The sequence below is a fragment of the Anser brachyrhynchus genome (genome assembly GCF_964034855.1).
Source record: "Anser brachyrhynchus genome assembly, chromosome: 8".
Classification (NCBI taxonomy): Eukaryota; Metazoa; Chordata; class Aves; order Anseriformes; family Anatidae; genus Anser; species Anser brachyrhynchus.
In genome coordinates, this window is record NC_137702.1 from 747,381 (window position 1) to 760,607 (window position 13,227).

The 13,227-nt window shown below is 45.2% G+C and overlaps 1 protein-coding gene across 5 annotated transcripts in view; it reads left to right on the forward strand.

The window, feature by feature from the left end:
- Positions 1–1,858: 1,858 nt before the first annotated feature.
- The window catches only part of NEGR1 (neuronal growth regulator 1), a 322,390-nt gene continuing 311,021 nt past the window's right edge, over positions 1,859–13,227 (forward strand). For 3 of the 5 annotated variants that reach the window (XM_080603526.1, XM_080603533.1, XM_080603528.1), the window contains exon 1: positions 1,859–2,025. The gene's annotated coding sequence lies outside the window, so the exon portion shown is untranslated. The remainder of the gene's footprint in view (positions 2,026–13,227) is intronic. The other 2 variants (XM_080603530.1, XM_080603527.1) reach the window with 2 other exon arrangements.

Genomic DNA, 13,227 nt, shown 5'->3' on the forward strand with positions numbered 1-13,227 from the left:
ATTCTGTATTTTAAAAAGAAATGAGCTTAACTTTCATTTCATAGAAATATCAAACCTGTTTGCACTGTAATTTACTTTTTGAGCTCTTGACATTTACCCAGCTGCCTGTCTTTGGAGAACAATCTCTTGATTTGGCTGGGAAGCTCTCGCAAGAAAACTGTCAATTACAAATTACAGCATGATGCCATGCAAAGTGCCTGGCTCCTCCGTGCTTCAGAGCGACCCTGGAAAGCGGCTTGGTCTGTCGTGTGCTTCCAAAGCTGAGGCTGCTCTGCAACGTTTGTATTTGGTAAACAGGGAGTCCTCCTGGTACGCTGTGCCTTCCTACTAATTAAATGTTACTCAGAGGAACAGAGGGAATGGGACAACAAGTTAATTTGTATGGTCATCCTGTTCAGCATATGAGGAAGGGAAAAAGTGGTATATAAATGGGCAACAAGCCTGGGAGACCTCCACATTATGGTTCATCCAGGGAAGAGCAGTTTCTGAAGTCCTCCTGGTGAAGGAGGGGCATCCCTGGCAGGAACAACAGCACTGCCGTCTCCCTCAGCTGCCTCAACTGCTCCTGGGGAGTTGTCAACCCATCTAAAAAGTGTTTGTTTTCGTAGTAGACCCACGATGTAACGTGTTTTACATATTGCAGAGGTGAAGTTCAGTCTTCTGCAATTTGTCAACATTTGAGACCAACTGTTTGCTACTTTTGTTATCCAGGTGGTAGGGTAGAACTTAATGCCTTCCAGTGTAACCAGTGGGTTTACTGAAGATAAAGTGTTATTTCCTTGCCATCCTTCGTTCAGGAGGATGCTCACAGCCTCTGAAGGGCCCTGCTGCGTGTGCCCTCCATGGACATGGTGCTGGGGGGGACAGCGACAGCATCCCACGGGGCACCACACTGCTGAGGGGGCCAGAGCTGCACCACATTGGTGTTGGAAAAGACTGCTCTTCATCTGCTAAATTATTTTTTCCAGCAACCTGAGCCTTTAAGTAATAGCCTTTCAAATTGCATATCAGGGTATTGGAGGTGCATGCATCAGGGCTCAAATCACATTATCGATATAGTAATGTGCCTAGGGAGCAGAGTTATTCACGCTGAAGTCATTGCTGTGTTAGGAGTAACAGTATTTAAAAGTCTAGTGCTGGATTAAGAAAACAGCTGAGTTAATAGGAGGCATATTTAAACCATGCAAGCCAGCTGAGAGAGTAGGATCAGTCCAATTAGTTCCAGAAATATATCTGTGTAATGTTTCCATCAGCTAACGAAGGAGAAGATAGAAGCATTATGTCACTGCCATGCATGCTGGGTGCCTAAATAATAGTTATTTTCTCAGATACATATTAGACAGTAACTACTGGCAGCTGCTAATTAACCCTTTCATGTGCCTACACGCTTGACTTGCTCCTGTCCCTGCCCCTCTTCTGCACTGTTCACCCAGGACGTGACCTGGTGCTGCCTGTGCAGCCCCCTGCCCATCCTCGTCCTCCTCCTCCTCCTCCTCCTCCCAGGAGCAAGGCTGCTTTCCCTAAGCTGTCACACCACAGGTTTGCTGCCTACAAGAGGCAGGGAGATCTCTTGGTCATTTGTCCCCCTGCCTGCCCTTTGTCACTTTGTTCCTGCCACCCTTTCTCCTGCAGAAAAGGAGCCGGGCTGAGCAGTAAAACACCACAGCTGCGGCAGCCAGGTGGGCTGCCCTGACACAGGCAGGGCACAGGTGGGCTCCGCTCGTCTCGTCTCGTCTCTCTGCCTTCTTGCCCTGCTGTAGGGAGAAGGTGCCCTTTGCATGAGGGAGTTTCCCCAGCCCCAGGTGCAGCACATCAGCGTGCGGGGGCTGCCCGCATCCTAGAAGAAGGTGTGGGGGGGCCGGCCCTTGGTTTGCTTCCTTTCCTATCTGGGCTCCAAGCGAGGAGTAAGCTGCAGGCACTGGAGCTGGTAGAAGGTGTAATAAAGTGGGGTTTTGTGCCGGAGCAAAATGCAGATATAGAAAAGAAGAGCATAAAATCATGAAACTTACCCTAAACATCTGCAGGGTGAGTGCTTCTGTTATTTTTACATTGGCTGGGCTAGTCTAGGGTCTCAGTAGGTTTCTAAATAATGAATAGTGTTAAAACTGCCTTTTCCTTGCTTGAAGGGAGCCTTTGGCAACGTGCATGAATGGGAGATGTAAGTAAAATGAAAACTATTACATCTTATTAAAAAAGGTAGGATTGGGGTTGTTTTAGAACATAATTGTGTTACATAAACATGTGAGGGTTGTACATGTTGTCTGAAACATTTTTCAGTTTGCTGGGAAGATTACAAAGTGTTGGTGTGCTTCTCTCTTGATTTAAACTGGTGGTGTTGTGCGAGATATACTGATTTGAATTTAGGTGATATATGGTCCGACAGTCACAGAAGTGTGTACTGTAATCTCAACGTAGTCATTACAGCCGCTATAGTTTGCATTGCTGTAGGCATTACTTTGCTATCATAAAGGATAAATAACCAATGTCAAGTAGATGTATTCAGAGTAAGTTTGGCATTGGGTGCCACAAGTGAATCCTCAGTCCTTGGTTCAGTTAGCAGTGGATTTCAGAACAAAACGGCGTCAGTGTGTTGAGATTAAAACACTGCATGTGGACGGATTTTCTACTCATGCTTCTATTGCTTCCAGTGACTTTTCTTTCCCTGTTCATTGCTACAAAGTCCAGGCAGCTCTGAGACACTCCCGCAGGAGCACCAGGCCTGAGCCTGAGGGGCGCTGCACCAGCGGCTGCCGCCCGGTGCTGGCGGCGCTGGGGCTGGTGCCCGTCTCGGCCCGTGATGGGGGCTGCCCCAGGACCCCCAGTGAGCTGCCAGCAGCAGCAGAGCTGCCCCCGGCAGCCAGGGCTGCCTTCGGTGGGTGGGAGCAGCCTGGGGGCTGCAGCCGTGGCCTGCCCGGGGACAGAGAGCAAACCTCTGCTGACAAAACACGCGAGGTACGCTGGCTATCAGTGAGTTATTTACGGAGAGCACGTTGGCACTTCTGAGGAAGCATGCTTATTTGTAGCAAAAGCGTTTTTAACCTCTGATTGCCATCAGATAAGTCTTTCTGTTTTGATACTTGGGGCTTACGGTCCTCTTCCTTTTTGTAACAAACAAATAGAGGGTGATTTCTGCTTTCTCCTTCTTTGCGAATGTGCTTCCTACTCAAATGGGTATTTGCAATCTTTGTGCAAAGATATTTTTCTCAGCTGAGTCTAATCCTCCCCACTTGACTTTTTGAAATGCCAGGCATCTTGGTGATTGAAGACAAAGAAGCTAAAGGTGCAGCAAGTGTTTCTAATGACTGCACTTTATCAGCCAGCAGAGATTGTTGCATGATGTGTGTTTAAAAATGCAGGGGGTAGCACACTGCTCAGCTGCACTTGGGTCCTGCTTTTCTAAATGCTTGAAACTGCATTGCAGAGGGATGCATCGACCTCCATCCAAACCAGTGATGCAAATTGCCCTACTTATCAACCACAAGACTTCATGAATATAGCTATAAAAATAATAACAAAAAATGTCAGGAACTTGTTCTTCAGCAAGCTGGCTGAACAAACGAGCAATCTGTTTTCCACCTGGGATATATGATCTACATCTAAAGAGAGCTTGCAAAAACGTTTTGTACGTATATCTAATTAGCTTATTCTTTTCTCTGAAATGCTCTCATTTGGGATGGGAGAGATACACTTTGACAACTCATTTGCTGTTAGTTAAGTCTGTGTGTTATCTACCTTCTGCAGATGGTGGAAGTGTGAAAGGGGAAAAGAGCACTTATTTGGCTGGAAGTGAGGATCCCTGGATAAAGGTCTGTGGTATGGGAAGCTGGAGCGCAGCCTCTCCGTGGTCTTTTTTGCCTAATATATATGAATGATGCTAAAGCCCTGTGAGGCTGGCAGCCAAATGTTCCCACAAGTTTGGCAGAGTTGATCTCTATTGTGAATCACTGGGTAGTTAGACAATGGCAGAATGAGAATTGTTGGTTAAAAATGTCTCCTTTCGATGTGTTTCTCCATAAACTTTAACTTGTTGGCAAATATACACTACGTTGTTTGTTACAAAGACTATGAGATGTTAGAAGACCATGAAATTTGCTCTGAGAGAAAATGTTGTTTGTCTCTGGATCTAGGTAGAGAGCGAGTTGTTGGCTCCTGTTGGCTGTGTATTCCTTGGGCTCCTGGCACCTGCTGTGCCCGTGAGAGGCTGCATGTCGGTCAGTGCAAGGGTTCTCCTCAAAGCCTACAAACACTCACCTGCAGGTTCTGCAGGTCAGTATTGCAACTCAGTCTTTTTGTAAAACATTTTGAAAACAACTCTGAAACAAAGCTCGTTTGGGTGAGAAACAGGAGGAGTTTCCTTTCCAAATGATGCGTTGAACATTGCCAACCTCGAACCTTCAGACACTTGAACTGCAATAGGGTAGAACACAGACAATTAGTTGTTGGGGGTCGTTACTAAAATGAATATGGTATCACATGCAGGTTAACAAATAGAACTGATGGCCAGCCTTAATCAAGGGCTCTAACTGAATAGGAAAAGGACAATTCTGTGTGACTCTTACCTCAGAGGAAAACTTAGCCATGGCGGAAGTTCAAGTGCAGAACAGCATGAAAACTTTTATCTTCAGCTTGTGGCAGTTGAAGATAAATATTTTATTTTTCATCCCTAGCTTCTCTCCTTTCTTTCTCAAGTATTGCTATTGTAGAAGCTGGGGAAAACAAACAAATAAACAAAAGGTATGGCACTTCTTGTGACTTGCTGGTCGGCCCAAGTGCCCAGCCTCCACCAGTGCTGAGTGGGGGCCGTGGCACCTCGTTCCCCATGTGGGGCACGTGGGGCCAAAGGCTATTTGTTTCAGGAAGCCAGATCTATTGAGATGGAGGTGACTCTTACTCATGAACTCATTACTCTTACTCAGTGGTGAGACTGTTGACAAGGTGCTTCTAACTGCTTAAAGAATTTTATTATTTTTTTGTGTGACCTGTTAAGCACCATCTTGAACAAAAGGAAAACTGTTTCTGAAAAGATGTGCCTGATGTTTTACAGCAAATATAACCCGTGTTCACCTTGATTCTTGCCAGAAACAAAAACATGATAGCTACTATCAGAGGAAAATAACACTTTATTTTTTCCCATTAGATTGATCACTGTGCACAATATATTAGCAAAGAATATATATTAGGGAAGGGAGAACATGAACCAAAGCCCCTTGCTAGTTCCCAGTATTCAAAGCATTTGAGGAGCACAGCAAGTGCATCACAAGCTTCAGCCGTGCTCTTCCCACAGGTCAGTTTAATCTGTTACGAAAGTATCATTTTTTTAATAAGACACAATGGATTGATATGGGGCTGTCATATGTGATGTGAATTTTCTTCCTCTCTAAATATATTCAAAAATCAGCTCTGTTCATCACTACCAAACTATACCTACAAGAAATGTTGATAAACTACTTTTTAATGACATGCTTAATCTAATAATTGTAGGAACAAAGCTAATAAAAAGAGCCTTTTGTTGTTTTGAACAACACAGATTTAATATATTGGAAATTAAAGTTTGAACTTAATGGAGAAAGTAATTTAGATGTAAACTACTGGTCTGAGCCAAAAGCCTGGGGATTTGAATAGGCCATCATACATCACAGTGAACGCTTCTAAAATCAGCTGGGTTGTCTGAATTCTTCACAGCAGTTCCCAAAATGAACAAACCAATCTGCTTTGGACTGCGGAAGCAGAATGCGGCCTTTCTAAGCTATGGCATGCCCTCTGCTCTTTGGGCTCTCACCCGATAAATTTTATAGGTTACTTCATTTAATTAGCATAATTAACACAAAATATATACAGGTTTAAATGTTCATGACAAAACAAATAGAATGTGCCGCTGTATGTGTGGATCACTTTTATTTTTAAATGGCCCATCAAGAGGTTGTAATAAGTATTAATGCATGGGAGGTTCAGCTTTCCCCTCTCCCTTAAATGAAGTCTCTGTCCCAGTAGAGTTGATTGGAGAGGGATATGGAGGAGAGCCCACTTTTTTTCTACAAAATAATTAAAAAATAGCAAGCTTAAAAGGTCAGTGTTCTGCACTTAATTACTGTGGGCTGGAACAAGGATTGCTCAGAGCTCGTTCTTGTGACATGCCAGTGCAGGCAGGGCTCCAGTCTGGGGTTATTGCTCTGCACCTGGTGCTCCAGTGTCTCTGCGTGTCCTGAAGGCACCATAAGCAGCAATACTATCTGCTTTCCTGCAGCCTTCAGGCCCTCAAATTTCAGGCAACACAGGAGCCTGTGTTCAGTTGCTGGTCTTATGTGAGCGTGATGGGGTTAAAACTGAGGCTTCATCCTGGGCAGCTGCAGTAGGAAGAAGGTGTGGGTCTGCTAATCCCTACTGATGTCCTGAATCTCCAGTCTGCAAACGCTGGAGGAGACCTGCATGATGGCTGGAACTTGACCGAGGTTATTCAGGAGCTTTTTGCTATCCCTTCTGACAGTCCAGCTGTTTTTCAATCTGTGTATCTCATTATTTTGGAATGGGAATTTTAGAACAAATTATAGCTCTGCTTAGCATCTATGTCTTTAGATTGTTGCACTCAGGAATAAGACTGTCAAAGTTATGTTAACAAATGAGAATGTGTCACAGAAAAAAGCTCTTGTATACATTTTGTATACAATTTATATCTTCTAAGATATTATTTTGGCTAAGAAAATTATTCCTGTAGAATTTACCCTGAGGAAAAATATGTAAATATTTATGGTCAAAGTCAACAATGAAACCTGTGGATGCCAGGGTAAGGTGTGTGGTTTCAATAAGTGCCATTCACTGCTGGATGAATAGCCATCTTAAAGCCCCTTTAAAGAATGACTTCAGGAAGAAAGGTGTGAAAACGTTATATTAACAGTTAAATGGGTTAAGCTGAGCTCATGATCAACCATGTATTATTTTCCTGGGTACATATGGTCAGAATTATGAGGTCGAGGGCGACTCATTTCTGGCATGATTTGTTTCTTTGGTGTAAGGATTTTTTCCCCCCCATCTAGTCAACTGGTTTCAAACTACAAAGGACTCTAGCAGAGAAGAATAGATGTGCATGGAAAAGATAAGATACCTTCAGAGCAAGTTACACCTTTATTGAAGCATGTAGGTGCTGCTGTGAAGCACAGAACTAAAAGAGATCCTCAGCACCGCTCGTGCTTTGTGGTGGCCACAGTTCCTTCTGGCTGTGGCTGAGACCACAGGTGCCCCAGGACAGACCCTCAAGCCCGGAAAGCTTTGTTTGTGGCTGGACGATGATCGGCTCTGCGTGTTGTATTCAAGTGTGTTGCACGGGTAAAAACCTGTCTGGGGTTGGCAGCAGTCTGTTTTGGATAACTGATGTGCTGACTGGGGGACTTCATTGGATCCTTTTTGCCATCTCAGATACTTTCCCCCAGCCCGTACCACGGTGTTACAGCTGGGGCCACCAGGATCCCCCTTGGGAGTGCGGCTGGAAGGTGGGAGGCAGAACAGAGGGAGGTCAGAGGAAGCCGCAGCAGCTCCCAGGTGCAATCCTGCAGCATCGGCTGTGCCTCTCACTGTGCTCGTTGTCATCTGAGAACAACAAGGGTGGGCACACTGTGTGTGGACTTGGTCTGCCTGCTCGTGCAGGTCCTGCTGAACTGTAGCTCCTTCTCTGTGTATCACTGTTTCACACACAAAAAACAAATTGCCATGTGAACTAGTTATGCCTTTGCAAATATTTTCAGCGCTGAATGATGGTACACAATGAAAAAGGAACGGTGTTAAGTAAAAACTCTTAACTGGGAGCCTTGCTATCAGCTCAGACAGGCATTGCCTGTTGTAAGAAGGTAACGACGGGACGGAGCGCTGTACCTATTACACGTGGTAATGGGAAAGTTGTTTGCCAGTAGTCACAGAGACAAGTGAAAAATGTAGATGTTGTAGGCCAGCTTGACTAAACTCATTTCCAAAGCACTTTCTTAGCTGGATTGTGGACTTAAGATAAAGTCTTTATTTTTAATGGGCACTGATAAAAAGTGATAAAGGTGAAGATGGTCTGGACGTTTCGACTCCCATGGGGCTTAGAGCTAAGAATTAAGGTGAAGATGGAAGCTGTCAATTGTTGTAAATTTTAATGGAGTTTTCTGTCTCTTTTAAAGGGACAGATATATAGTTCTTTCTTTTGAAAACTGATCCCTTGGCCAAGAATGGGTCTGGTCTTCTAAATTTCTGCTCATATTAATGAGAGAGAAGACTATTGGATTATATGAGCTTAACAAAATAAAAAACAAAAATAAGTCATCTGGTGTAGCCCTAAGGCATAATCAACTGTAACAAAGCTATTGTGAGAGATGTCTTAAAAAAAAAAAAAATCTAAATATTATACAAACTCCTGCAGTCCTCCATCTTCTTGCAGTTTATGCTAGCTACATTTTTTACAGTACTTTGGAAAGGCATGTATGTGGTTGGACATTTTCATTTATTTTTGGGTCTGTTTTTGTACATATAAATGTATTTTTAGATCAAAGAAATAATTATCAATATTTTCTATGAATGTATACCTACACTATTCACCTCTGTGTTGGGGTAATTCCCACCAATGCTGCAGGAAGCAATTTCTGTTTTTCTGTTTATGGATTAGGATATAGCTTTCCAGGGGACTGTTTTTGTGTAAGTAGAATAAATATGTACAAATTGAGAGCTCTAAATATTTGAAAGACTAAAATATCCTTTCATTTTTTTGAGTAGTTTCTCTCAGTAAATGCCTTGTTGGTGTGTGCACATCCCCCCGTTAACTCTTGTCGCGTGAAGCCGATCTCCGTTGGCACCGAGGTGGAGAAGGGTTAATGCCCCAGCACGCTGCCTGCATAATGCAGCTGGGAGCTCGCTTAGGAGATGTGCTGTTTGTTTTCCCCAAGATAAAGTAAGTGCTGCAAAAGGCTTTTATGGCTCAATCCCTAGCTCAGCAATCTCATCTTGCACTTTAATATTAGTTTACAAGCTGCAGGTAGTGAGTGTGTGCTGGAGGCAAAACAAACAGGTACTGCGTTAGAACAGGTGGGAGCGAGCACGAACTGAAACATCTAGAATCCACGTGGAGAAGACTGCACCCAAGGTCTTCAGGGCTCCAAAACACGTGTTATCGGTACAAAACCCTGTACCTTGAGTCTTTGGAAGCTCATCTGCTGCTGAGTGATGAAAAAAATGTGATTTCTGAGTAAAATTGCATCTCCCCTTTTATACAAAGTTAAAAGAAGGTTCCTACAAGTATTATTGCATGTGATCAAAACAGAAATGTATTCAAATCAGTTCCATGGATAATTGCAGCAATCCTTACTTACGTGGTAAGGCGGTGCTTTGCCCCCACACTAAGCTTTAGGCGTAGTCCTCTCAGTGTCTAGGGAGGCAGATAATGCTTGCTCCCTTACAAATATCTTGCAGCTGCCAGTCAAACAGATGTTTAGGAGGAAAATACAGCCTGAATTCAGTGTCCTGTGCTGCCGCGTGCTGTCCACAAGTGTCCCTGAGCAGGGCTGGCGGGCAGGAGCTGCCCCGGTTTGTGTCGGTGCTGCCAGGCACTGTGTGGTGCGAGGCCCTGCATGCCTGCCTCCTCTCACCTGGTGCACCCCGTGGGTTTGACGTGGTCTGCTTAACTTACTAAAAGCTCGCTGCTTTGTTAGTTTAAGGTGCAGTCATCTTCAAATACCAGGCAGAGAAAAGTAACGAACTGCTGGCTCGTTTTCCTGAGAGGTGCTGAAGTGCTTTTTGGATACCAGGTGAATACGCTGTGCTTGGGCTCGTGCTCAGTGCTGATCCCAGCTTGTACCTGCGTCGCCAAGCTTAACGCTTGTAAAGCATTATTCCAAACAGAAATTTTTATTTATTGCTGTGTGCTCGTACACTTAGATGCACACAGAGGTGTCCCTTCAGGCTGAGGTGGGTCCCATGGACAGCCGGGAGCCATGTGCTGGTGCTTGTGGGGCAGAGCTGTGCGGGCTGGGAGCAGAGCAGCCCTGCCAGCGAGCCCTGGGCTCCCCGCTCAGCCTGCCCGTGGGCACGGCTGGACGGCACCCCTCTTCCTGCGGGTGCATCGGTCCTGGTGCTGCTGTGAGTCAGCTCGGCGTGCCTGGTCCTGCTCCCTCTGGAGCTCTCTGCATCCGCAGCCCTGAGCACCAGGCCTGCGGGGAAGTTTGAAATGGAACTGAACCTCCATCAAATGATAAAACAGAAATTAAACCATAGGAAAACCAGCGTATGAAAGCAGTTTGCCTGATTCCACAGCCTTTGTTCGTAGATGGTTTTATTTAGATCTGCGAGTTAGTGTAAAGCGATAAAAGCAAAACACTTGCTGGATAAATCACAGCACCAGAGCTGGGACTGTGTGAACTCTCCAATTAAACTTGACAACTCCTTAAAAAATTTAATCCCACAGATGCAATATGACAATTCCCAAAGTGTAGAAGGAGTGTGGTATGTTATATTCAGCTGTTTCTTCGTAGGACTGCCGAGTCTGCATTGTGCTTAACAAGTAGAAGGTGGAGAAAATTCAGTTAACACATTGACACCATATGTGAAAGCCTGTTCATGTCACTAGGGTGTAAATTAAAATAATTTGGAACTTAAATGTTTACCAGTGGGCTTTATTCTCCTTCCATTTTCTAACTCAATAAGGGCAGCATCAGCAAGATTCAGAAAGCCTTACAGGAACTGACAATTTCTCCAGTTACCAGAAGATTTCAAGGAAAGAGGGGGGGAAAAAAAGCCAGGAGGGGTTATTTCTTACCTGCTACCTGACAACTGTCACTGTGCTTTAAATACTCCTTAATTTAGTTCAAGTGTTCAAATTAAACTTTCCAGTAGCTGTAGTTTGCTTTCTCCCCAGGTATTCAAGATGTTCAGCACTGTGATTAATTGGACAGGCTTGGCTTCTTATATTTAGAGACCACTTGAAAGTGGAAGTGAGAAATGAATTCTGCCAGGAGGGTTCGGTCTGTTTTTATGAACAGAGCAGATCAGATGGATAGGAAAACAACTTTCCAATTTACAGGAGCCCGTCTCCTCTCTGGTTAGACCCTCACTGCTGCTACGGCTGCTGCAGCGCCACGTCCCTGGTGTGCCCCCGTGGTGGGTGGGCAGCGGCAGGGCTGGGCCCCTCCGGACCCAGCAGCTGCGGGGGGAGAAACTGAAGGGGGCACGGAACAAAAAGTGGTTAAAAATGGGGGAAGTTTCCTACATCCAAGTGTTATGAATGGGTAGGAATGTGGCTGTTTCTTTACAAAGGTTTGCCAAACACCTGAGGCAGACCCCATCTTAAGGAGTCAGCACACTTCTGTGCTGAAACGCAGTGATACCAAGGGCGGGGAAGGGACCGTAGTTTGCTTCTTAGTTATTTATTTTAAAATGATCAAACTACTTAATCTGAAGTAAGATGATATATCATGCCAAAAACATGCTCAATAGGCTAAAGCCCCTCAGTTCTTTTCCTTGCTATATCTGCTCTTCTGCACTCATCCCCTGACCTTGACTTTTGTAAATACCTCCCAGTTGCAGTGGAAGCGCTGCTGGGTCTGTTACAAATGCTGTGGAATTAGGCAAGCAGCACTGAAATCTGTGTTCAGATGAACGTTCAATTTGTAGTTAGAAGTATAGTGAAATACCTGGAGTCCTGAGTCTTTTTCTCCTGCGTGCTTATTTTCAATCTTTTTTGGGTTAAATGATAAGGATATGCATGCCACGGAAAGTTGAGTATAGCAACCATGTGACAAAATGAGACATAGAATAACAATTATGACTTTTCATGTTTATGCAAGCTCAAAAATTGTTGCTGAACGCTTATTGCAACTTACCCGTCATGTTTTCTGAAAACAGCTATTGCTCCATAAAGTATGTGTAACTTGAAGAGCATTAGCTTGTTGATCCATTTCTTTAGTATAATGTAATCGATGTAGCAATGTTTTGCATAGCTTAGTAATCATGGTAATTTTGCATATTTGGCATAGAGAAACTAACCTGGAGAACTTTTAAGGTATGTTAGGCTTAAAAAAAAAAAAAATAACAAAAAAACAAAAACAGTTTCCTGAGTGAGCCTGCCTTCTGAAGCGAGTGCAGGCTGGCTCCTCGTCTCCCTGCTGCCGCTGGGGCTGCGGTGAAGACGAGCCAGATGTTCATGCTCAGCAGAGGTCATCTCTGCTGCCTGACCTACTTCCTGCGGGTCCGGCTCCCAGCTCGCTCGGAAGCCAGGCATTAGGGCTCAGCTCTCGCAGGGCACTAATCCTCTTGTCGAGCACCGAGTGAGGCAGCAGCTGTTGCCGTCGCTTTCTGCAGCTTCCTGAAGCTCCACGTCCTGTGCCCGGGCAGACCTGTGGTTTGGGTTGGCTTCAGTAACAGGGTGTGCGTCCCTAGCCAGCCCCTTGTCTGAAAATGGGGCCAAGAAGTAATAAGTGACATTAATCCGACGTTATTGTGGCATCTAAAAATGCTCTGAAATTTTACGTGCTTACTAAATCGCAAGAAGCGTGCTTTTTCAGTTGGCTGCTTATTGGTACTTGCCTGTGGCTCCTGGGGATGGGTGCTGGGGCAGGCCCTGGGGCACCGGCCGTGTCCTGTGGGGGTGGTGATGGGGCTGGGGCTGACACCGCTGCAGGGGGGCCGGGAGGATGCTGCCAGGTGCCGGCAGCAGGAGCCCAGCCTCACTGCACGGAGCAGCTGCACCCACATGCCAGAGGGATCCCATACGGGTGAGGGTGGGCAGTGGGAGAGCCCCCAGGTTTGCCTTGCCCACCTGCGGGGCCCCTTCCCCACATTTAAATGTGAGGTTCCACATTGACCTTACTCTAAAATCTCTGTACATCTTCCCACGGCACGCTGCAGAGCAAGCTGACACATTCTGCATCACCGGGATGTTCTCATGTCTATACTCAGGGTGATTAATTGCTGTAACCTACACTTTTTAAATGCAAAAGCAATTAAATAAATCTTTTTATGTACACTCCTTTTCATATGAATCAATAGATGCTAAAGTGTCTCTAAAGCCTTATTTATCTTGCATTAAATCAACTATAATTGTAAAAACATTCCACAGCATCTGTGATCCAAGTGCCGCTGCCCCTTCAGCTGCTGTTCAGGTGCGAGGCTCCCATCTCACCCCTGTGCAGGCCTGGTTCCAATTTTAATGAGCCTCTGTTGCGGACGTATAGCTGCGGTAGCTGTGCGAGCTGCCCCTAGCCAGGAACCTGG